The sequence below is a fragment of the Triticum aestivum genome, chromosome 1B, assembly GCF_018294505.1.
Source record: "Triticum aestivum cultivar Chinese Spring chromosome 1B, IWGSC CS RefSeq v2.1, whole genome shotgun sequence".
Classification (NCBI taxonomy): domain Eukaryota; kingdom Viridiplantae; phylum Streptophyta; class Magnoliopsida; order Poales; family Poaceae; genus Triticum; species Triticum aestivum.
The window spans coordinates 578,374,597-578,398,817 of record NC_057795.1 but is presented as its reverse complement, the minus strand read 5'-3'; the positions used below and the strand labels follow the sequence as shown (position 1 = coordinate 578,398,817).

At 40.0% G+C, this 24,221-nt stretch overlaps 1 long non-coding RNA gene across 1 annotated transcript; it reads left to right on the top strand.

Annotated features, from left to right (window-relative positions):
- Nucleotides 1-6,670: 6,670 nt before the first annotated feature.
- Nucleotides 6,671-7,077, top strand: LOC123095957 (uncharacterized). The gene is made up of 3 exons (XR_006446391.1): nucleotides 6,671-6,715; nucleotides 6,803-6,954; nucleotides 7,033-7,077. It is a non-coding gene; the product is annotated as an uncharacterized lncRNA (long non-coding RNA).
- The last annotated feature ends 17,144 nt before the right edge of the window (nucleotides 7,078-24,221 follow it).

The following is a 24,221-nucleotide window of genomic DNA, read 5'->3' as shown; positions in this document are numbered from 1 at the left end:
ACAACATAGTGCTTTCCGAAACTTACTTTCCGATTATGTGCATGAAACATAACATTTAAAGTGATGTTCCTAAACATGCCATGACCATACTACAATGCAAACATGCAACAACACTCATCATATCAAGATTTCAAACATGCTTGCCTGGTTCGGAGTAGTCGGAGTCTAACTGTGCGAAGTTTGCAGCTCCGTCACCTCCTCCGGTATCTACGGTATAAGAAAAATACGTATGCAACATAAATACCGTGAGTGTACAGAAAAGTGTTTCAAATATTTTTCAAATAAATATTATAAAAAACTAGACAAAAATTTCAAGAGGACAGAAAAAGAATCACTCAAAAATTCCTTTCTGTTAAACAGTTATAAGAGTTTTAACCCAAGGACCCATCTGTAATGAAACAGAAAACTTCCAGGGGGCTTTGCAGAAAAAAAACCAGAAAAACGGTTCAGAGTGGAAGCGTATTTGTCAGAGTACGCTTTTAGTAACTGATTCAAAAAAACAAAGGAGAGGCTGACGGGCGGGTCCCACCCGTCAGGTTTGAAATTTCAAACGAGGGAGTCGGGGCTCGTCGGCGCCCGAGAGCCGCGGTGGTCGCCGGCGGTGATCCACGGCGAGGCAGGGGGGTCTGAGAGTACCTCCGTGTTAAGGGCGCCATTCCGCGTCTGTGGGAGGTGGCGGTGGTCGCCGGTGAGTACCACGTCGGCGGCGACGCTTGCTCCGACGGACGGCGATTCGGGTGGTCGTGGAAGTCGTCGGAGAGAGCTGCGGAGGTGGAATTGGGGAGGGGGTTAGACTCGTGATAGCATGAGAAGGTATCTGACGAGGTTAGGGCGCCGGAGATGACCTCATCGGAGTGAAAGATGCCAGAGCCCGAGGCGGATGGAGGTGGCCGGAGTCGAGGAGGAAAGGCCCCTCGAGGCTCGTTCAGTGGCTGGGCAAGGTCTGGTGAGGTGGTGGAGTCGTGCGGGGGCGAGAGCAAGCTCGGGGTGCTATATATAGCCGCCCCGAGGCGGTTGCCGAGAACGGGGTTCTCCGGCGAGGTGATTACGGTGGCGCTGTGGTTGCACGGGAGGGTTCAGAGGTTGAGCGTCGTCGTGGGTGTCCCCTGGTTCCATTTTGGTGCTAACCGTGTCGGGATTTGGTTGCTTAGGGGAAGCTCCACAGAACGGGGCGGCGCGGGCCCGTCGGCGGCAGAGAGCACGCTTGCGTGCCGCGCCACGGCGACGGTGCTGCATGCGTGCGCTGGCGAGGAAATGGCCACGCGGAGCCACCAGGGGGTTTGGGCGGCGCCGAACGGCGTTATGCCGCCGTTCTGCTCCCTGTCGGCCGCTACGGTGATACGGCCGCCACAAAGCACGCCGGCGCAGGCGGGCCAGGCCGCCACCGACACCAGGAAGGCGCCAAGCGCGCGTGTGAGGCTCCGGACAAGCAAGGTAGGCCGTGAGCGACGTGCCAAGTGCACTGTGAGCATGTGACTGAATCTTTGTCGACGATCGACACTAAAACTCTGAACTTAACTGAAGATGAACAGAAACAGTGCACGCAAGGTGTTCGACAGAATGATCTAGGCATGTAGGGATTTTTCCTTGAGCTAGTTTTTGGTGGAGGGGCCTCTCATTGCATCTAGAGGCTTCCTGAATATTTGTAGAATTTTTGGAGAGGTGTAGATATGAATTTCATCAAATTTGGCAAATCTGGTCCAAACTTGCAGTGAGTGAAATTTGAAATATTTGAACAGGAGAAGAGTGCATCAAGATGGTTCTGGGTTGTGGGTACAAAGGACTATCTAGGGGTGTTGAGTTGAGGTCAAAAATCAAAAGCATTAGGGTACTTGCTTTGCAATCCACCTAGGCTCAAAAGAAAAGACAGAAATATTTTGGGAGGAGAAATAGTTGGAATAAAATCCAAAAATGTATTTTATTAGTTTGGACAGAATGTTTGGGTTGTACCAAAGTGGGAGGAGAGGTTTTGGGAAAATTTCACCATAGGAGGCATGGTAAAATTTAGAAGGGATCAAAACCAAATTAAAAGCCCAAAAATTAAAAGGGTTTTCTTTTTAAAAGAAACTAAATCCAAGAAAAGGATTTTTGAGAGGGAAAACTTAGAAGATGGTTTTTAGGAAGGGTTTAAATGACCTTCTTTCAAACCAAGCAAGGCTCTTCTGAAAACAAAATCACAAAAAAAATTGGAGTGTCAGACCATTCCAGGGCAACAACCTTCTGACCGTCCAGATATTGTCAATAGGGTATTCAAAATGAAACTAAATATGCTAATGGATGATATTAAAAAGAAAAAAAATTCTTTGGACCAACTAATGCAGGTAATTTGTCTCCCCACGTCATTAATTGATTTAATGTTACCCGAATCCTACATTTCCTTTACATAAATAACATGCCTGTCTTTTGTAGTTATCTACACCATTGAATTTCAGAAACGTGGACTTCCTCATGTCCATATCATCATATGGTTATCCAAAGATGAACCCCTAGATGCGAAAAAGATAGACTTTCTTATTTCGGCTCAGTTGCCAGATCCTAAAAATGATCCAATAGATTATGATGTTGTATCGTCATTCATGATACACGGGCCCTGTGGAAATCTAAATACTAAATCTCCCTGTATGTCTGAAAGAAAATGCACAAAATTTTATCCTAAAGATTTATGTGAGCAAACAACTATATTGGAGAATGGTTTCACACAATATGCAAGGCCAAACAATGGAATAACTGTCAACAAAAATGGAGTTGACATTGATAACAGATTTGTTGTTCCTCACAATGTCGACTTGGTAGTTAAATATCAAGCTCACATAAATGTAGAGAAGGTTAATCATGATGGCATGCACAAATATCTTTTCAAGTATGTCACAAAAGGATTTGATTCTGCCAGAACTAAAATCGATTCAAATTCTGGATCATCCAATTCATCAAGTGAAACAGTCAATGAAATAGAAAATTATCTAAAATGTCGCTGTATTACACCAAATGAGGCTTCTTGGCGCTTGCTAGAGTATGATATTCACTATGCAGACCCTTCCGTAGAAAGACTTCCAGTTCATCTTCCATTTGAGAATAATGCAATTTACTCAGAAGATGATGACCTTGAAGAAGTGATTGAAAATCCAAGGAATATGACGACTAAGTTGACTGTGTGGTTAGAAGCTAATATGCAACACCCTCTGGCTAAACAATATACCTACATAGAGTTTCCTGAATATTTTACATGGCACTCCAACTCAAATGGTAAATACTGGGATTATCATCGTGGTTCTAGAAGAATTGGCAGAATTGCTTATGTCAACCCTTCCCAAGGGGACCTTCACTATCTACGTTTGTTGCTCAACATTGTCAAAGGTCCAACCTCCTTCCCTCAAATCAGAACTACAAATGGCCATGAATATCCTACATTTTGTGCTGCATGTGAGGCTTTAGGTCTCCTTGGTGATAATGAAGAATGGTCCAATGCCTTAAAAGATGCCGCTCAATGGGCCATGCCTTACCAGTTACGCCAACTGTTTGTCACAGTTTTGCTCTTTTGTGAGGTAACAAATCCTAGAAAACTTTTTGATGACCATGCGTCAAAAATGTCTGAAGATGCATCCCATCAATTGAGTCAGAACCGTGGTCAAGCTAGCAATCCCTTGGCCGATATATATATTTCATCTTATCTTTTGAATGAATTGGATAAATCGCTAAGGATGCAGGATATTGTTTATCCCATTTTAATTTGCCGCTACCTGATGACAATGCTAATATTTCTGGACAAAATAGGCTACTACTAGATGAGCTCAATTATGATGTGCCTGCTATGACTGCCACTTTACATGACAACCTTTCAATGCTGAACAACAACCAGAAAGATGTTTTTGTTGCTATTTACAATTCTGTGATGAATGTTGAAGGTCAAAAATTTTTTGTTTATGGATACGGAGGAACTGGAAAAACTTTCTTATGGACTACTTTGCTTAATTCTGTAAGAAGCAAAGGGAAAATTGCATTAGCAGTTGCATCATCGGGAATTGCTTCCCTACTGCTACTAGGGGGTCGAACCCCCCATTCCCGTTTTAAAATTCCTTTAGACATTTCTCAGAGTTCCTTGTGTAGTATAAAGAAAAATACACACTTAGCAGAACTTATCCAAAAAACTTCTCTTATTGTATGGGATGAGGCCCCTGTTAATCATAGATATTGTTTTGAAGCATTGGACTATACACTTAGGGATATATTATCAGAAACAAGGCAAAATGCAGAAAATAAGCAATTTGGTGGTATAACTGTTGTGCTTGGTGGAGATTTTCGACAAACACTTCCAGTAATACAGAATGCAACAAAAGCCCAAATTCTAAGGTCATGCATTGTTAATTCTTATTTATGGAGACAATGTAAGCTTCTCCAGTTAACTGAAAATATGAGGCTAAAGTCAGGAAATCTCTCCACCTCAGACAGAGAGGAGCTAAGTAATTTTGCTGAATGGCTTCTTAGGGTGGGCAATGGAACAGAACCTATTGTTTCTGTCCCAAATGATTCCAGTAACTCATTTATAAAGATTCCAGAGTCTTTGCTTCTGTCGTCAGATTGTAGGAACCTTGATGGATTGATATCATTTGTCTATGACTTACGTTCTGAGCCAGCAAATATTTCATCATATTTGTGTCAACGTGCAATTTTAGCACCTACAAATGAGAGGTTTCAGATATAAATACCAGAATGATTGCTCAGCTAAAAATGTCTGAAATGTCTTACTATAGTTCTAATTCAATTGACGATAGCACTGCTAATCATTCCACTCTTGAAGCATTATACCCAACAGAGTTTCTAAACACAATTCCGATGCCCGGACTTCCTGACCATAAGTTGCACTTGAAGATTGGTGTTCCAATTATGCTTTTGCGCAATCTTGATCCATCAAGGGGACTTTGTAATGGTACTAGGCTGATTGTCACCCAATTGACAAATCGTGTGATTAAAGGTGAAATCATAACAGGGAAGGCTAGAGGTTCAAAAGTATATATCCCACGCATTGTCACAACATCAACTCACTCAAGGTGGCCCTTCAAATTGAGACGGCGCCAGTTCCCCGTGCGCCTTTCGTATGCAATGACCATAAACAAGAGTCAAGGGCAAACCTTAAATAGAGTTGGAGTCTATTTGCCATCTCCAGTGTTCTCTCATGGTTAATTACATGTAGCATTTTCCAGAGTTACTTCACCAAAGGGGTTGAGAGTTCTAATCGAAAATAGTCCAGTTTTTTATGAGAATTGCACCCATAATGTAGTCTATGCTGAAGTTTTTAGTCAAATTAATAGACTATGAAACTGAATAAAGGAATTTCCTACATTCAAGTGTGTTTACCCTACATAATTATTTCTCCATTTAATACATCATTATTAAGCAATTACTTGCTTCCCTTTCAGGAATATTACATCAATGGAATCCACTACGGCCCTTAAAACCATCACTCTTGGTCAATAGAGTTGTAAGGTATTTGGACGACTCTTATGCCTATGGGATGCAATAAACATGAAATCCAAGTTTGCAGATCCTCTCATCAGCATTGATGGTGTCCTTTTAGATGAAGATGTAAGTCCATCATTAATATTTCTATTTCCAACATAATAATCATATTATTGTACAAATGTACTACTGATTTTCACATCATCATCGAATATTATGGCAGGGCAATATGGCAAAGATGAGTGTGCCCAAAAAAATTCAAAGACAATTCCGCCCCTTACTCACAGAAGGACATGTCTACATCTTTAATGATATTGCAGCTGTTGATATAAAAAACAAAATCCATATATATCACCACCAAGACTATATGTTGCAATTCAAGCACAACACTAAGGTTCACCATCTTGAAACCAGAGGGACAAATATACCAAAGTTTTCCTTCAATTTTTGTCCATTTGATAATCTACCAAAAAAAGATACTTTTGCAAAACCACTTCAAGGTAACACTTGCATTTCCTTTTTTTCATACTAATATTAACACATAAATTAATTTTGTATGTGGTTTCTCTCTCCAGATATAATAGGAGTCATTAGCCACATTGGGCCATTTGATTATGCAAGTCAGACGTCTACAAATAAACTCAGGAAAATCAAAATTCGAAACCTAGAGTATGTTTCTTCTACTACTACAGTGTGTTAAAACTTTTCCATCCCTATACACTTTGTGTCAACAAATGTTTGTTCCACATATGCATTGAACAGACACAAGAAATACGTCTTTGGGGCCACCATGGTGAAACATTTGATGAAGAAGCTGTACTTAAAAAATCACAAGAAGGAATTGTAGTTGGCATTTTTGCGGGTCTCATAGCTGGGAGCTTTCTAGGTAACTGCTCAAATATTCTCTCTTAAAATGACTGTAATAGCCAAAACTAATACGACATGTAACCATATATACATATAGGTGCCCTGCATGCATCCTCAACGTCTGCGACACAAGTTTACATTGACTTGGATACATCTGTAGTTAAAAACTACCAAACCAGGTCAGCGATTATCCTTTATATTTGCAACTACTACCTTCTTTTTCCAAAATCTAACATGCTGATATTTTTCTCACTAATTCTTTTTGAAGCTATAAATGGGAATCTCCAGCTCGGCGACAACAACTACCTCAGGTTATGCATTTATCTCCTATTCAAGCAGCAGGGAAAATGTACACACTTCAACAAAACCAGATATGCCCACCTCAAATTTTCAGGTCAACATCATCTTATCTACCCTATTATTTGTATATCAGTGAACTTCTACAGCAAATTCTCAATGCACCCTTTTTGCAAACTCTTAGGAAGGAGCTACCTACAGCACCATTGCGAAAGTTAAATCTATTGTACCTTCAACTAAATGGTACTACAAAGGATGCAAACATTGTGACAGAGGATACAACAACAACTCAGATACTCCAACATGCCTTTGCACAAATTCATCTCCAAAGCCATTGTATGATCTCTGTTTTTATACAACATTTGCCTTTATTTACATATTATGTTCCATATAAACAACTATCAAATTCTCTAGGTACAAGCTACCAATAACACTTACAGATGACTCGGGAGATTTAGATGCCATTCCTTTCTCTAAAATTGCTGAAGAACTAGTTGAGCGAGATGCCATACAAGCTTCTCAAAACATGAAAGTTGATACCGCGGAACATGTGACCGCCCTAGATAATGCCATTGGGAAAACCAGATTGTTCTATATAGGAATGAAGGTTGATTTGGTATCCAGATTCCCCATAAGTTATGTCATAAAGAAAAGCTTCCCAGTTGACAATGCACAGATACTGCCCTCTACAAAGGTTAGACAATTTTCATCAATTTACAAAATAACTCCATCCTAATTACAATTGTATTACCTAAAATATTTAACTTAAACCATTAAATACTTCTAGTCAACTCCAAGCAAAGACCTGGAGAATAGTCCATCGTCATCAAAGAGCATCCAGAGGTTTGCCATCAATCACAAAATAGAAGTTACATCCTCTGTCTACACAATGTTCACCAAACTTTTCCTATTCGCAGTCCAGGGAGCCTAACACAAGTCCACTTGGGCAATACTATGCCTCCCCCTTGCCAATTTGCAACTATGGACACCGACAAAAACATAAATAGGTAATACTTTTCAAGTTCTACTAAAGAACATTCCGCTTATATTCAATATGGAATTCAAATGGTGATTTTTTGTTGCAGGTACTCTTCAGCAAAAAGAAGCATCCAATTTACAGAAGATGGAGCCACCAACAAAGAGGGGTACTAATTGATAACAATATTTCCTATTTATCATTGAAGTTCTTTGAAAAGTACATCTACCTATTTTACATGCCAGTCAACAAACAGAGTACGCATTGATAACAATATTTCCTGTTTACATGCCAGTCAACAAAAGGAACATCTTCAGGATACACAAGTGCATCTCCAGGTTGTCAAAAAGCATAAGCAAGAGTATGTGCTTCTTCTCATATCACATAGAAAAATGAGATTCACAATCTAACTTTCCATCATCAATCAAACAGCATTGCAGATAACAATGTGAAAATGAACAACTATGAAGGACAAGAGGATAACAGTAACAAAAACACATAGGTACTATCAGTTCTCATATCCAAACAAAATTATATAAAGTTTTGTCGCCCTTTGCTACAACAATAACATTACCAATAATGTTGTTCTATTAACATGCAGGGCACCGTCAAAAACCATGCAAGGACCAGGGAATCTTCAAGACGCACGAAAAGCACCTACGGATTGCACCACCTTCCATTGAAAATTACCTCCAAAACTATCATTACAACTACTTCATGATCAGCCTAAGCATGTCGTCACATATCGACTAATTTTATGTAATAAGTCTGAATTATGAAATCTTTGGATTTGTATGCACTTTTATTAAGCTGATTATGTCATTTTTGCTTCCAACTCGTGTCAATACTTTTCCTTACAATTGTTTCAAATATATACTATCTTCCTGTGACGTTTTGTTCTCAATGTATAGTATCTTCCTGTGACATGTTAAAATGCTAGAAAATTAAGGAAAGGTCATGCCAAAAAATTTAGTCAAATTCCTTGCAAAGTTTTTTGAGTTCATTATGTCGATTGTGCTTCCAATTGGTGTCCATAATTAGGCTTCTCTAAATATTACTGTAAAATTAAGAGCATGCCATGTCAAAAGCTCTATGCATCAGTCCATACATGGTTCCAATAGATAAATTCATAGCATCATTTTTCATATTGATCATTGCATGCAGTCTTCAATACAAAATTTCCGCATCAACGCGCGGGGTATCACCTAGTTCATCAAAAATAGCATCCCCAAGCTTGTGGCTTTGCATATCATTAGCATCATGGTTATTCAAACAATTCATACTAACAACATTGCAATCATGCTCTTCATTCAAAGATTTAGTGCCAAACATTTTATAGATTTCTTCTTCTAGCACTTGAGCACAATTTTCCTTTCCATCATTTTCATGAAAGATATTAAAAAGATGAAGTATGAGACAAACTCAATTCCATTTTTTGTAGTTTTCTTTTATAGACTAAACTAGTGATAAAACAAGAAACAAAAAGATTCGATTGCAAGATCTAAAGATATACCTTCAAGCACTCACCTCCCTGGCAACGGCGCCAGAAAAGAGCTTGATGTCTACTACACAACCTTCTTCTTGTAGATGTTGTTGGGCCTCCAAGTGAAGAGGTTTGTAGGATAGTAGCAAATTTCCCCCAAGTGGATGACCTAAGGTTTATCAATCCGTGGGAGGCGTAGGATGAAGATGGCCTCTCTCAAGCAACCCTGCAACCAAATAACAAAGAGTCTCTTGTGTCCCCAACACACCCAATACAATGGTAAATTGTATAGGTGCACTAGTTCAGCGAAGAGATGGTGATACAAGTGCAATATGGATGGTAGATATAGGTTTTTGTAATCTGAAATTATAATAACAGTAACGTAACAAGTGATAAAAATGAGCGTAAATGGTATTGCAATGCTAGAAAACAAGGCCCAAGGTTCATACTTTCACTAGTGCAAGTTCTCTCAACAATAATAACATAATTGGATCATATAACTATCCCTCAACATGCAACAAAGAGTCACTCCAAAGCCACTAATAGCGCAGAACAAACGAAGAGATTATGGTAGGGTACGAAACCACCTCAAAGTTATCCTTTTTGATCTATCTATTCAAGAGTCCGTAGTAAAATAACATGAAGCTATTCTTTCTGTTCGATCTATCGTAGAGTTCATACTAGAATAACACCTTAAGACACAAATCAACCAAAACCCTAATGTCACCTAGATACTCCATTGTCACCTCAAGTATCCGTGGGCATGATTATACGATATGCATCACACAATCTTAGATTCATCTATTCAACCAACACAAAGTACTTCAAAGAGTGCCCCAAAGTTTCTACAGGAGAGTCAAGACGAAAACGTGTGCCAACCCATATGCATAAGTTCCCAAGGTCACGAAACCCGCAAGTTGATCACCAAAACATACATCAAGTGAATCATGTGAATATCCCATTGTCACCACAGATAAGCACGGCAAGACATACATCAAGTGTTCTCAAATCCTTAAAGACTCAATCCGATAAGATAACTTCAAAGGGAAAACTCAATCCATTACAAGAGAGTAGAGGGGGAGAAACATCATAAGATCCAACTATAATAGCAAAGCTCGTGATACATCAAGATCGTATCACCTCAAGAACACGAGAGAGAGAGATCAAACACATAGCTACTGGTACATACCCTCAGCCCCTAGGGTGAACTACTCCCTCCTCGTCATGCAGAGCGTCGGGATGATCAAGGTGGCCACGGTGAGGGATCCCCCCTCCGGCAGGGTGCCGGAACAGGGTCCCGATTAGTTTTTGGTGGCTACAGAGGCTTGAAGTGGCGGAACTCCCGATCTATTCTGCTCCCCGGAGGTTTCAGTATTTATAGGATTTTTTTGGTGTAGGTTTCATGTCACAGGGGTCTCTGGGCTGTCCACGAGGCAGGGGGGCGCACCCTCCACCCTCGTGGGCAGCCCGGGACTCTTTTGGCCCAACTCTTGCACTCCCGGGGCTTCTTTTGGTCCATAAAAATTCGTCAAAAATTGGCACGTCAATTGGACTCCATTTGGTATTCCTTTTCTGCGAAACTCAAAAACAAGGAAAAAACTGAAACTGTCACTAGGCTCTAGGTTAATAGGTTAGTCCCAAAAATCATATAAAATAGCATATAAATGCATATAAAACATCCTAGATGGATAATATAATAGCATGAATACTTCATAAATTATAGATACGTTGGAGACGTATCATCCACCACTCCCTTTGTTGATACTGATGCATGTGTAGTTAGTGTTGTTGTAAGTCTTGTTGGGTACATTTGTACTCACGTTTGCTTAATTTATGTTTTTGCAGAGAGACTCCAGTCTTGCTAGTAGTTCCGCGTGGACTTCGATGTTTAGCTTGTTACCTCAGCTACGATCTTGTACCCTTGGCAGCATCTTGTAGATAGTCCGGCTTCTCAGCCCTTTTCATTTGTAGTTGTTTGTACTCAGACATGTTAAGATTCCGCGTGTGCTTGTTGCTTGTATGCTCTGAATGTTGGGTCATCAGACCCATGTTTGTAATATCTCGCTCCTCGGAGCCTAATGAATAAATACTCTGAGTCGTAGAGTTTCGTTGTGATGCCATGTTGTATTTGCACATATCGAGCATATTGTGTGTATCATTATTTAAATGATTGGTATGTGTGGGATCCGACAACCTAGTTGTTTATTCTTGGTAGCCTCTCTTACCGGGAAATGTCTCCTAGTGCTTCCACTAAGCCATGGTAGCTTGCTACTGCTCCAGAACACTTAGGTTGTACGGCATGTGTCCTTCTTCGTTCATGTGTCTGTCCCTTCGGGGAAATGACACGTGTTGTTCCTTTAAGTCCCTGTAGCTTGCTACAACTTGGGTTCATATGTTGTTAATCGACACGTTCGTTGTTGGGTCATGTATGCATGTCCTTGTAAGTTAGCGCCACCTTGGGTTTACGACTAGTGATGTCGGCCCGGGTTCTTTGTCATATGGATGCTAGCGACACTATCATATATGTGAGCCAAAAGGTGCAAACGGTCCCGGGCCAGGTAAGGTGGCACCCGTGGGAATACCGTGCGTGAGGGCGCAAAGTGATATGATGTGTTATATGCTAGCATGTGACTTAGGATCGGGGTCCTGACAGCGCTACCTATTTACTTAACTACTAAATTGATCTTCACTTATATCTTTTTGGAGTAGTTTGTCATTTACTCTTGTGCTTTGATACGTCTCCGTCGTATCTACTTTTCCAAACACTTTTGCCCTTGTTTTCGACACTAACTTGCATGATTTGAATAGAACTAACCCGGACTGACGTTGTTTTCAGCAGAACTGTCATGGTGTTATTTTTGTGCAGAAATAAAAGTTCTCGGAATGACCTGAAACTCCACGGAGATTATTTTTGGAACTAATAAAAAATACTGGTGAAAGAATCAAGACCAGGGGGCCCACACCCTGTCCACGAGGGTGGGGGCGTGCCCTACCCCCTGGGTGCGCCCCCGTGCCTCGTGGGCCCCCTGGAGCTCCACCAACCTCAACTCCAACTCCATATATTCACGTTCGGGGAGAAAAATCAGAGAGAACGATGCATTGCGTTTTATGATACGGAGCTGCTGCCAAGCCATAATCTCTCTCGGGAGGGCTGGTCTGGAGTCCGTATTAGGCTTCGGAGAGGGGAATCCGTCACTCTCGTCATCATCAACCATCCCCCATCACCAGTTTCATGATGCTCACCGCCATGCGTAAGTAATTCCATCGTAGGCTTGCTAGACAGTGATGGGTTGGATGAGATTTACCATGTAATCGAGTTAGTTTTGTTAGGGTTCGATCCCTAGTATCCATTATGTTTTGAGATTGATGTTGCTATGACTTTGTTATGCTTAATGCTTGTCACTGGGGCCCGAGTGCCATGATTTCAGATCTTAACCGCTTATGTTTTCATGAATATATGTGAGTTCTTGATCCTATCTTACAAGTCAATAGTCACCTACTATGTGTTATGATCCGGCAGCCCCGAAGTGACAATAATCGGGACCACTCCCGGTGATGACCATAGTTTGAGGAGTTCATGTATTCACTAAGTGTTAATGCTTTGGTTCGGTACTCTATTAAAAGGAGGCCTTAATATCCCTTAGTTTCCAATAGGACCCCGCTCGCACAGGAGGGTAGGACAAAAGATGCCATGCAAGTTCTTTTCCATAAGCATGTATGACTATATTCGGAATACATGCCTACATTACATTGATCAATTGGAACTAGTTCTGTGTCACCCTATGTTATAACTATTGGATGAGGAATCGAGTCCGACATAATTATCCATCACTGATCCAATGCCTACGAGCTTTTCACATATTGATCTTTGCTTAGTTACTTTACCGTTGCCACTGTTACAATTACTACAAAACTGCTACTGTTACTTTTGCCACTGTTACCGTTACTTCCATACTACTTTGCTACTAAATACTTTGCTGGAGATATTAAGTTATCTAGGTGTGGTTAAATTGACGACTCAACTGCTAATACTTGAGAATATTCTTTGGCTCCCTTTGTGTCGAATCAATAAATCTGGGTTGAATAATCTACCCTCGAAAACTGTTGCGATCCCCCTATACTTGTGGGTTATCAAGACTATTTTCTGGCACCGTTGCCCGGGAGCATAGATCTATTCTTTGAGTCACTTGGGATTTTTATCTACTGATCACTATGAAGAACTTGAAAGATCAAAGAACTAAGATTTATCCCTCAACTACGAGGGGATGTAAGGAACTACCATCTAGCTATGCACTTGATTCTCCTTCTGTTATGACTAAGCCGCGACACCTAAACCTGCTACTACTATGAATTCTGATATGTCGCATGTTATTGATGATGCCACTTATACTATGCATGATACTTATGATGAAACTACTTCTATTCATGAAACTACTGTGCCATTAGGTGAATTTCTTGATGGACAACTTGTTAGGGCTAGAGAGAATGAAATTCTTGAAACTGATATTATTGAAGATAGTGATGATGAAGGTTCTCCCCTAAGTATGAATTGCATGTTGTTCCTGGGGGTTATGTTATGGATGAAGAAACTGCTAGAGATTTTCTTGCTTGCAATGATAGATCTGATCTTAAGAAGTTATTAGCTAAGCTGAAACAAAAGACTCTGAATGCTAGAATGAAATATGACCCTGCTTTTGCTACTTCATCTATCTTTGTTACTGATAAGGATTATGAATTCTCTGTTGATCCTGAGATAATTACTTTAGTTGAATTTAATCCTTTTTATGGCACTGAATCTGAAATTGTAGTGGCACATCTCACTAAGTTAAATGACATAGCCACCCTGTTTACTAATGATGAGAAGTCTCGCTACTATTATATCCTTAAGATTTTCCCATTCTCATGAAAGGGTGATGCTAAAACATGGTTTAATTCTCTTGATCATGGTTGTGTGTGTAGTCCCCGGGATATGATCTATTACTTCTCTGCAAAATATTTCCCTGCTCATAAGAAACAAGTTGCCTTGAGGGAAATATATAATTTTGTGCAAATCAAAGAATAGAGTCTCCCACAAGCTTGGGGGAGGGTTCTCCGATCACTTAATGCTTTTCCTAATCATCCTCTTAAGAAAAATGAAATACTTGATATCTTCTATAATGGACTAACCGATGCTTCCAAGGACCACCTGGATAGCTGTGTTGGTTGTGTTTTCAGGGAAAGGATAGTTGACCAAGCTGAATTACTATTGAATAATATGTTGGCAAATGAAAATAATTGGGCACCGCCTAAACCAACTCCTAAGCCAACTCCGAAGAAGAGAGGTGTTCTATTTCTCAGTCCTGAAGATATGCAAGAGGCAAAGAAATCTATGAAAGAGAAAGGTATTAAAGCTGAAGATGTTAAAAATTTACCTCCTGTTAAAGAAATTCATGGCCTCAATATACCACCTAAAGAAATACTAGGTCTTGATAACCCGACACAGGTAGTGAAGGTAAACTCTCTTTATAGATATGATAAAGTTGAAATCCCGTCACTAAGTTTGCTAGCCAATGCTTAGATGAATTTGATGATTTTATGGATAAACAAGCAAATTTTAGTGATTATGTTAGTAGACAATTGAAGAATAATGCTTATATGATTGGACGCTTGAGTGATTATATGTCTAGAGTTAAGGGTGAACTTAAACTCACTAGTAAACATTTTTCTATGGTCACTACTCAAGCAGAACAAGTACTTAAGTCTCAGAATGAATTGCTTGATGAACTAAATAATAAACATGACTTTGCTGTTAGAGTGGCTACTAGAACTGGTAAAATGACTCAGAAACCTTTGTATCCTGAAGGCCACCCTAAGAGAATTGAACAAGATTCTCAGAAAAATAATTTAGATGCTCCAAGTCCTTCTAAAAAGAAGAAAAAGAAAAATGATAGGACTTTGCATGCCCCTAGTGAACCTATTGTAGAAACACCTGAGAATCCTAATGATATTTCTATCTCTGATGCTGAAACACAATCTGGAGATGAACATGAACCTAATGATAATGCTAATAATGATGTTCATGTAGATGCTCAACCTAGCAATAACAATGATATAGAAATTGAACCTGCTGTTGATCTTGATAACCCACAATCAAGAAATCAACGTTATGATAAGAGAGACTTTGTTGCTAGGAAGCATGGTAGGGAAGAGAACCATGGGTTCAGAAACCCATGCCCTTTCCTCCTAAGCCATCTAAGAAAAATCCTTATGCTAAAATGATTAGACCTATTTTCTTACGTATGCACTTAACCGATATGCTTAAAACAAATCCTTATGCTAAATACATGAAAGATATCATTACGAATAAAAGAAAAATACCTGAAGCTGAAATCTCCACCATGCTTGCTAACTATACTTTTAAGGGTGGAATACCTAAGAAACTTGGTGATCTCGGAGTACCCACTATACCATGCTCCATCGAAAGAAATTATGTTAAAACGGCCTTATGTGATCTAGGAGCCGGTGTCAGTGTTATGCCTCTTTCCTTATACCATAGACTTGAATTAAGTAAGTTGACACCTACTAAGATATCCTTGCAAATGGTTGATAAATCAACTACTATACCTATCGGAATTTGTGAGGATGTGCCTGTTGTTGTTGCGAATGTTACTATCTTAACAGACTTTGTCATTCTTGATATTCCTGAGGACGACAGTATGTCGATTATCCTTGGTAGACCCTTTTTAAACACTGCAGGTGCTGTTATTGATTGCAACACAGGCAATGTCACCTTTCATGCTAATGGTAATGAGCATACGGTACACTTTCCGAGGAAACAACCTCAAGTTCACAACATAAATTCTATTGGGAAAATTCCATCAATAATTATTGGAGGTTTTGAATTTCCTCTTCCTACTACAAAGAAAAAGTATGATATTCTTATTATTGGGGATGTTCATACCCCCGTTGAGGTAACCTAGTGCCACTTCGAAATTTCTCCGGTTTCATGAGATTCGGAATGAGTTTGTTAACAAGACTTGGTCAACCTTGTTAGTGGATTCCTTTTGATGAGCATGAGATGGATTAAACTAGAAGGCACAACCTTCTGTACCTTCTTTTACTTCCTTTTACTTAGAATAAATAAAGTAGAAATAGTATATTTTGTCTGTTTTCTGAATTATCTATGCAATAAAAAATATCCCAAAAATAAAAGTTCTCCAAATGCCATGCCAATTTAATATGATTTTTTCTTGAATATTTGAGAATATCTGGCACTGAGAACACAATAGGGGGAGCAAGCACCTGGCCACAAGGGTCCAGGGTGCGCCCACCCCTACAGGGCGTGCCCCCTGCCTTGTGGGCCCATGGTGGCTCCCCTCCACTTATTTCTGCACCCACACACTCCATCTTCCTCCCAAAAAAATCACCATCCAGCTCAAGCACGAGTTCTAGCTCATTTTGTTGCGATTTTCGATCTCCTTGCTCAAAGCTCCATTCACAAAACTACTTTGGGAGATTGTTCCTTGGTATGTGACTCCTCCAATGATCCAATTAGTTTTTGTTCTAGTGCTTTATTCATTGCAAATTCTTGCTACTTAGGTGACCCTGTTCTTGAGCTTGCATGTTAAATTTATGAGGTTCCAAGTAATTCTAATGCATGATAGAGGCTGTAGGCACTTATGGGAGTAGTTGCTATCAATCTTATTGAGTTTGATTCACTTATTATTTTGAGTTACTAAAAATTTCAATAATATTGCAGAAAAGGAAATATGTTTAGGAAAATGTATCAAGGTGGTTCTTCAAGGAAGAAAGGACCCAGGCTTGCCATACGTGAGCAAGATGATGAATCACCAAGGGTGGTTGACGTACGGCCTTGTGAATGGCCGTCAGAGCAGTTTATGGTCGAAGCGGGCATCAAGGATGAATTTGATGCATGTGTGTGTAATGCTGACCTTGAGGAATTCATGCAAGATAAGTGCCCTCAATACCAATATTTAACTGATTCATTTGTGAGAAGGTTTAAATTTACATCCTCACGCAATTCTCAAAGTGTCCTGTTTGATATTTATGATAAATCATATACTATGGACCTAGAAGATTTTACTACTACTTGTAAACTCCCGTAGTGGGGAAGTGTTAATGAACCTCGTAAATCTGAATATAAAGACTTCCTTGCTAGTATTAATGTGGGAGAATCTAGGAAAATAGCACAAGCTACCATAGGGAGCATTCATTTTCCTGCTATACATTATTTTGCTTTTTTCATTGGTAGATGCATTAATGGTAAAGATGAAGCATGTCACATGTGTGTCCCTGATCTTTGTGTTCTCAAGAGTGTTGTATTAGGTGATAAACAATACAACTTGGGGGCAATTGTTGCACGTAGGTTGCATCATAATGGTTTAGTTGGAGACTTGTTTGGAGGAATTTATGCGACCCGTGTGGCTAATTATCTTGATTTACCTATACATGAAAATGATACGGAGTTGCCTCCCGCTTATTTAGATTATAATGCCATGGTTAGTCATCATTTTCTTGAGAGGAATGAACAATTCCTCCAATATCGACTAATCTTTGACAGACGTCGCGATGTCCATATTACTCTTCCTGCTCCTGCCCTTTTTGATTATCAGGCAAAAAACAAGATATGTTATAACCAGGGAGGAGGCGAATGAGTACGATAGGAGGACGGAAGCAGCTCGCCGTCAGGCCGCAGCGCCGGAGGCAATAGCTGATGCATCTCAGTACGACCCCGGTTACAACTTCGGATACCAGCCAGGACACCCATGGGCATGGATCAACTTAGGCCAAAAGCCTAAGCTTGGAGGAGTACATATTGCTCACCGACTTTACATTCATGTTCACACACTCATTGTAGTGTTGGTGCTCATACTCTTTCATTGTACTACCATGCTAGTTTAATTTATTTTTCTTGCTTTCTTCTTGTGTGTTAGATAAAACCTTAAGAAAAACCAAAAAAATTAGTTAGTTTAATTTCCATGCCTGTAGTAGTAATAATTAAAATAAAACCCGAAAAGATTTCTTGTTCTTATTTTGCTTGTTGGGAGCTTTCCCGTGTAAATAGTTTTATTTCTTTTCTTTTGGGGGTCAAGAGGAGAAGACCATAATGAAAATGTTTAAGTGGCTCTCATATGCATGCATGTTGATTTAACCAAGATCCCATACTATCTTGTCTTCTCCCTTGAATTGAATGCTTGCAGATTCCAGCTTAGTCCAATGCACGTGCACTATTATTATTATACACGTCGTTCGGACGTGCAAGTCAAAGGCAATAATGACGATATATGATGGACTGATTGAGATAAGAGAAGTTGGTATGAACTCGACCTCTCTTGTTTTTGTAAATATGATTAGTTCATCGTTCCTGATTCAGTCTATTATGAATAAACATGTTTGCAATGACAATTAGAGATTATAGTTGCTTATGTCATGCTTAATTAGCTAGGAGCTTATAATGGTTTACCTTGCGTGCCAACATGCTATTAAAATGGTTGTGATGTGGTATGATAGGGTGGTATCCTCCTTTGAATTATTCGAGTGACTTGACTTGGCACATGTTCACGCATGTAGTTGAAACAAAATCAACATAGCCTTCACAATATTTATGTTCATGGTGGATTATATCCTACTCTTGCTTGCACTCGGTGTTGATTAATTTTAATGCATGTTCATGACTGTTGTCGCTCTCTCAGTTGGTTGCTTCCCAGTCTTTTGCTAGCCTTCACTTGTACTAAGCGGGAATACTGCTTGTGCATCCAAACTCCATAAACCCCAAAGTTATTCCATATGAGTCCACCATACCTTCCTATATGCGGTATTTACCTACCGTTCCAAGTAAATTTGTATGTGCCAAACTCCAAACCTTCAAATGAAATTCTGTTTTGTATGCTCGAGCAGCTCATGTATCAACTAGGGTTGTTTGTATCTTCCATGCTAGGTGGGTTATTCTCAAGAGGAGTGGACTCCGCTCCTCATTCACGAGAAAATGGCTGGTAACCGGGATGCCCAGTCCCATGATCAAAAAGATCAAAGCAAATCAAAATAATTAAAAAAAACTCCCCCGGGATTGTTGTTAGTTGGAGGCACCCGTTGTTTCAGGCAAGCCATGGATTGATGATTGTTGGTGGAGGGGGAGTATAAACTTTACCATTCTGTTTGGGAACCGCCTATAATGTGTGTAGCATGGAAGATATCGAGATCGCATAGTTGTTATGTTGACAGTGAAAGTATACCGCTCAAAATGTTATTTATCTCTCTATTTCAAAATCGAGCTCTAGCACCTCTGCGAAGGGCCTATCTATTTACTTTTATGTTGAGTCATCATCCTTCTTATTAAAAAGCACACGCTGGAGAGCACACTGTCATTTGCATGCATTACTATTAGTTTATATCGGGTATGACTTGACTGGATCTCTTTTACCATGAATTACAATGTTTAGTCAGTCCTTGATCTTTAAAGGTGCTCTGCATTTATGTTTTGCGGTCTCAGAAAGGACTAGCGAGATACCATCTTGTTATATCATATTATGATTGTTTTGAGAAAGTGTTGTCATCCGAGTTTTATTATTATTGCTCGCTAGTTGATTATGCCATTGATATGAGTAAACATGAGACCTAACTGTTATTGTGAATGTTGTTAGTCATAATCTTTGCTGAAAACTTGAATGCTAGCTTTACATATTTACAACAACAAGAGTAAACAGAGTTTGTAAAAGTTTTTCTTATCACTTTCAGTTTGTCAAGTGAATTGCTTGAGGACAAGCAAAGGTTTAAGCTTGGGGGAGTTGATACATCTCCGTCGTATCTACTTTTCCAAACACTTTTGCCCTTGTTTTGGACTCTAATTTGTATGATTTGAATGGAACTAACCCGGACTGACGCTGTTTTCAGCAGAACTGCCATGGTGTTATTTTTGTATAGAAATAAAAGTTCTCGTAATGTCCTCGAAATCCACGGAGCAACTTTTCAGAATTAATAAAAAATATTGGCGAAAGAAATAGCATCAGGGGGCCCACACCCTATCCACGAGGGTGGGGGGTGCGCTCCCTCCCCCTGGGCGCGCCCCCTGCCTCGTGGGCCCCCTGGACGTCCACCGACCTCAACTCCAACTCCATATATTCTCTTTCGTGGAGAAAAAAATTATAGAGAAAGTTTCATCGTGTTTTACGATATGGAGCCGCCGCCAAGCCCTAATCGCTCTTGGGAGGGCTGATCTAGAGTCTGTTCGGGGCTCCGGAGAGGGGGATTCGTCGCCGTCGTCATCATCAACCATCCCCCATCACCAATTTATTGATGCTCACCGCTGTGCGTGAGTAATTCTATCGTAGGCTTGCTAGACGGTGATGGGTTGGATGAGATTTACCATGTAATTAAGTTAGTTTTTTAGGGTTTGATCCCTAGTATCCACTATATTCTGAGATTGATTTTGCTATGACTTTGCTATGATTAATGCTTGTCACTAGGGCCCGAGTGCCATGATTTCAGATCTGAACCTATTATGTTTTCATGAATATATGTGAGTTCTTGATCCTATCTTGCAAGTCTATAGTCACCTATTATGTGTTATGATCTGACAACCCCGAAGTGACAATAATCGGATACTTCTCGGTGATGACCGTAGTTTGAGGAGTTCATGTATTCACTATGTGTTAATGCTTTGGTCTGGTACTCTATTAAAAGGAGGCCTTAATATCCCTTAGTTTCCATTAGGACCCCACTGCCACGGGAGGGTAGGAAAAAACATGTCATGCAAGTTCTTTTCCATAAGCACGTATGACTATATTCGGAATACATGCCTACATTACATTGATGAATTGGAGCTAGTTCTATGTCACCCTATGTTATAAGTATTATATGAGGAATCGCATCCGACATAATTATCCATCACTAATCCAATGCCTACGAGCTTTTCACATATTGTGCTTTGCTTATTTACTTTACCGTTGTTGTTGTTACAATTACTACAAAACTGCTACTATTACCTTTGCCATTGTTACCGTTACTTCCATATTACTTTGCTACTAAATACTTTGCTGCAGATACTAAGTTATCCAGGTGTGGTTGAATTGACAACTTAACTGCTAACACTTGAGAATATTCTTTGGCTCCCCTTGTGTCGAATCAATAAATTTGGGTTGAATACTCTACCCTCGAAAACTGTTGCGATCCCCTATATTTGTGGGTTATCATGCTTCACTTATATACTATGAGTAAATTGTTGAATGAATTGAATATCATGAAGTTGAAATTATATGTACATATCATGCCTAGTAGTAGCTTCACATTGGGTTTAGAAAGTGAAATATTTTGAAAATTGACAATCACAATATTAGTCATACAAGCAATTTATTAATGATTAGTATAAGGAAGAGAACTTTCACATGCAAATATATTATCTTGGACATCTTCTATGATTGTGAATACACATTAATTATTTTCAAACTTGACCAAATTAGTTGAAGTTGGACAAGAAAGACAAGTAATGAGTTATGGTTGTGTATATTTGCATAGAAGTTATCCTGTCATGGATCCTCCAACATGTGGTGCTTGCCTACGATATTTTGCTAGCCAAAAATCCGTACTAAGTAGACATACTAATTGTGCATCCAAAATCCCTTAAACCCAGTTTCTTGCCATGAGTGTCCACCATACCTACCTATGGATTGAATAAGATCCTTCAAGTAAGTTGTCATTGGTGCATAAAGCAATAAAAAATTGCTCCTAAATATGTGTGATCTTTTATTTTAAGGGAAAATTGAGCATTGTACAAACTTGTGATGGCAAAGTAATAAAGGCGACATACTGCATAATAAAGGTTGCTATCATAAGGGGTAATATAACGTGATGTTCCTTTGCATTAAGAGCTTAGGCATCCAAATAAAAAGTGCATGACAACCTCTGCTTCCCTCTACGAAGGGCCTATCTTTTAATTTTTCAGTATTTACTTTTACGCAAGAGTCAATAGTATGCATTCTCATTTCAACCTCAATTATTCTCTAGTTGGCAAGCATCATGTGGTGGGGAAAGATCTCGGCACATATGACTAGTCAAATATATTTGATTATGACTTATTATTGTTGACAGTTATCTCTATGATAAATGAGTTGGGAGGCAAAATATTGAGCCCCTATTGTGACGCCCGGATAATTAAGCTACATTGGTTGTATTATAATGGCGTCAGGTCATCGCCATTACTGTTGTTAAACTCGCGTTGGTTCGAATCCGGTCCAAATTCAAATTTAAAATAAAGTCAAATAAATTATTTCTTCAAGCAGTAAAACTAACATGTTCAAGGTGTGGCAAATAATCCCTTGATATTTTTCATGTTGGAACCAGCCTCTTTTGGATTCCCACAGTGCCTCTGGAAATTTATTCAGTGGACCTTCAGCCAATTATTTGAGCTTTTCAATATCTAAAAATAGTTGAACACTCCTAAATGCTTTGAAACTTTTTGTACCAACCCAGGTTATTGCCTTTCATCTTTGTGCCAAGTTTTGTATTACACAAAACTCTTTAGTAGCTCAAATAAGATGCAAAGTAGTAAAGTTATAAATAAAACAAAAAAAGATTAAAAAAAAGGCTAAAAGGCCTATTCTACTGGGCACTATGGCCCGTCTGGCAAACATGCCAGCCCAGCCACCTCACGCATCCCCTCCTCACGGTACAGAGGACAGGGAGCTCCTAGTCGGCGCCTTAAGCGCCGGTTAGGAGATCCAGCGCCCACGCGCCTTGCATATTGGGCCGGCCCACGAAAATGTGTTGGCCAGCGAACTCGCACGGAAAAATCCCAAAAGAATTGTCAGCTACAGGATTCAAACTCACGACCTTCATTCCACCTCCGAGCTCGCTAACCACTGGAGCTAACAGCCTTTAGCGATTTTGAACGGCCTGAAATACCTAATAAAATTGCCGCAACGCTATTTGTTGCAAACAACCATGTACTATATCGCTTAATTTTTTTGGAAAGCAAATTGTGATAAGAAAAGGTTCATGGATTTGGAAAAGGTATCATTTTTGAGGAAAAGTTCATCAATTTGAAAAAAGTTCATCAATTTTGAAAAAAGTTCATTCAAATTTTAAAAAAATGTTCATGGATTATCAAAAAAAATGTACGAAATTGGAAAAAGTTCATCACTTTGAAAAAAAGTTCATCAAATTAAGAAAAAGTTTGTTGAATTTGGAAAAAAAAATTAGCAAATATGAAAAAAGTTCATCAAATTTGAAAAAAACATTAAATCTGAAAAAAGTTCATCGAATTTGCAAAAAAGTTCAGTGAATTTGAAAAAAAGTTCATCGAATATGAAAAAGGTTCACCGAATTTGAAAAAAGTTCATTCAATATGAAAAAAGATCATCGAATCTGAAAAAAGTTCAGCGAATTTGAAAAAAAGTTCATCGATACGAAGAAAAAGTTCACAAATTATAAAAAAATCATTGAGCCAGGAAGAAGAAAAGAAAGAAAAGGAAAAACATAAATGGAAAAAGCAAAAAGAAAAAAAGGAAAGTTAAACAAAGAAAATACACAAGAGGATGCTAGTCACCATGTTGGGCATGGTGGCGTGATGGTTTCTGTCGGTTAGCTCGAAGTAGAGGTGCCTAGTTCGATCCCCTGCGGGGGACGCTTATTTTTTAGGACAGGGAGGGCGTGGAGGCCATCCGCCGGCCATGACCGCGCCAGGTCGTGCGTGGCGCCATCCCCAACCTCCCCGACGCCTTAAAGGCATCCCCCGCAGTCCCCAAACCCTAGTCACCCGCTTCTCTGTCTCGTTTTCAATCTCAAAACCACCCACGGTCACTGCTACCTCCCCGTCATCGTTGCGGCCACCGTCGTCCCCGGCGTGCGGGAGCATGTACAGGAGGTCCGCCGCAGCCGGATTCGTCCATTCCGGGGACCAGCTCAAGCCGGGACGGTCCGTGCGCTCGCCATCGACCTCGTCTGCGCCGCGTACATCACCTGCATCCATCGCCGATTGCCGCCACTCAGGTCCATCCCCGAGCACCCTGACCACGTCCCCGAGTTCACTGTGAGCTCCTCTGCCCACTCCCCCTGCCCACCCTCTCGGTCCGTCGTTGTTTAGCCGCCCCCCACTTCGGCCCTCATGGATGGAGCTTGCACTCGCCCGCCCCTGCATATCCTCAGGCTGAG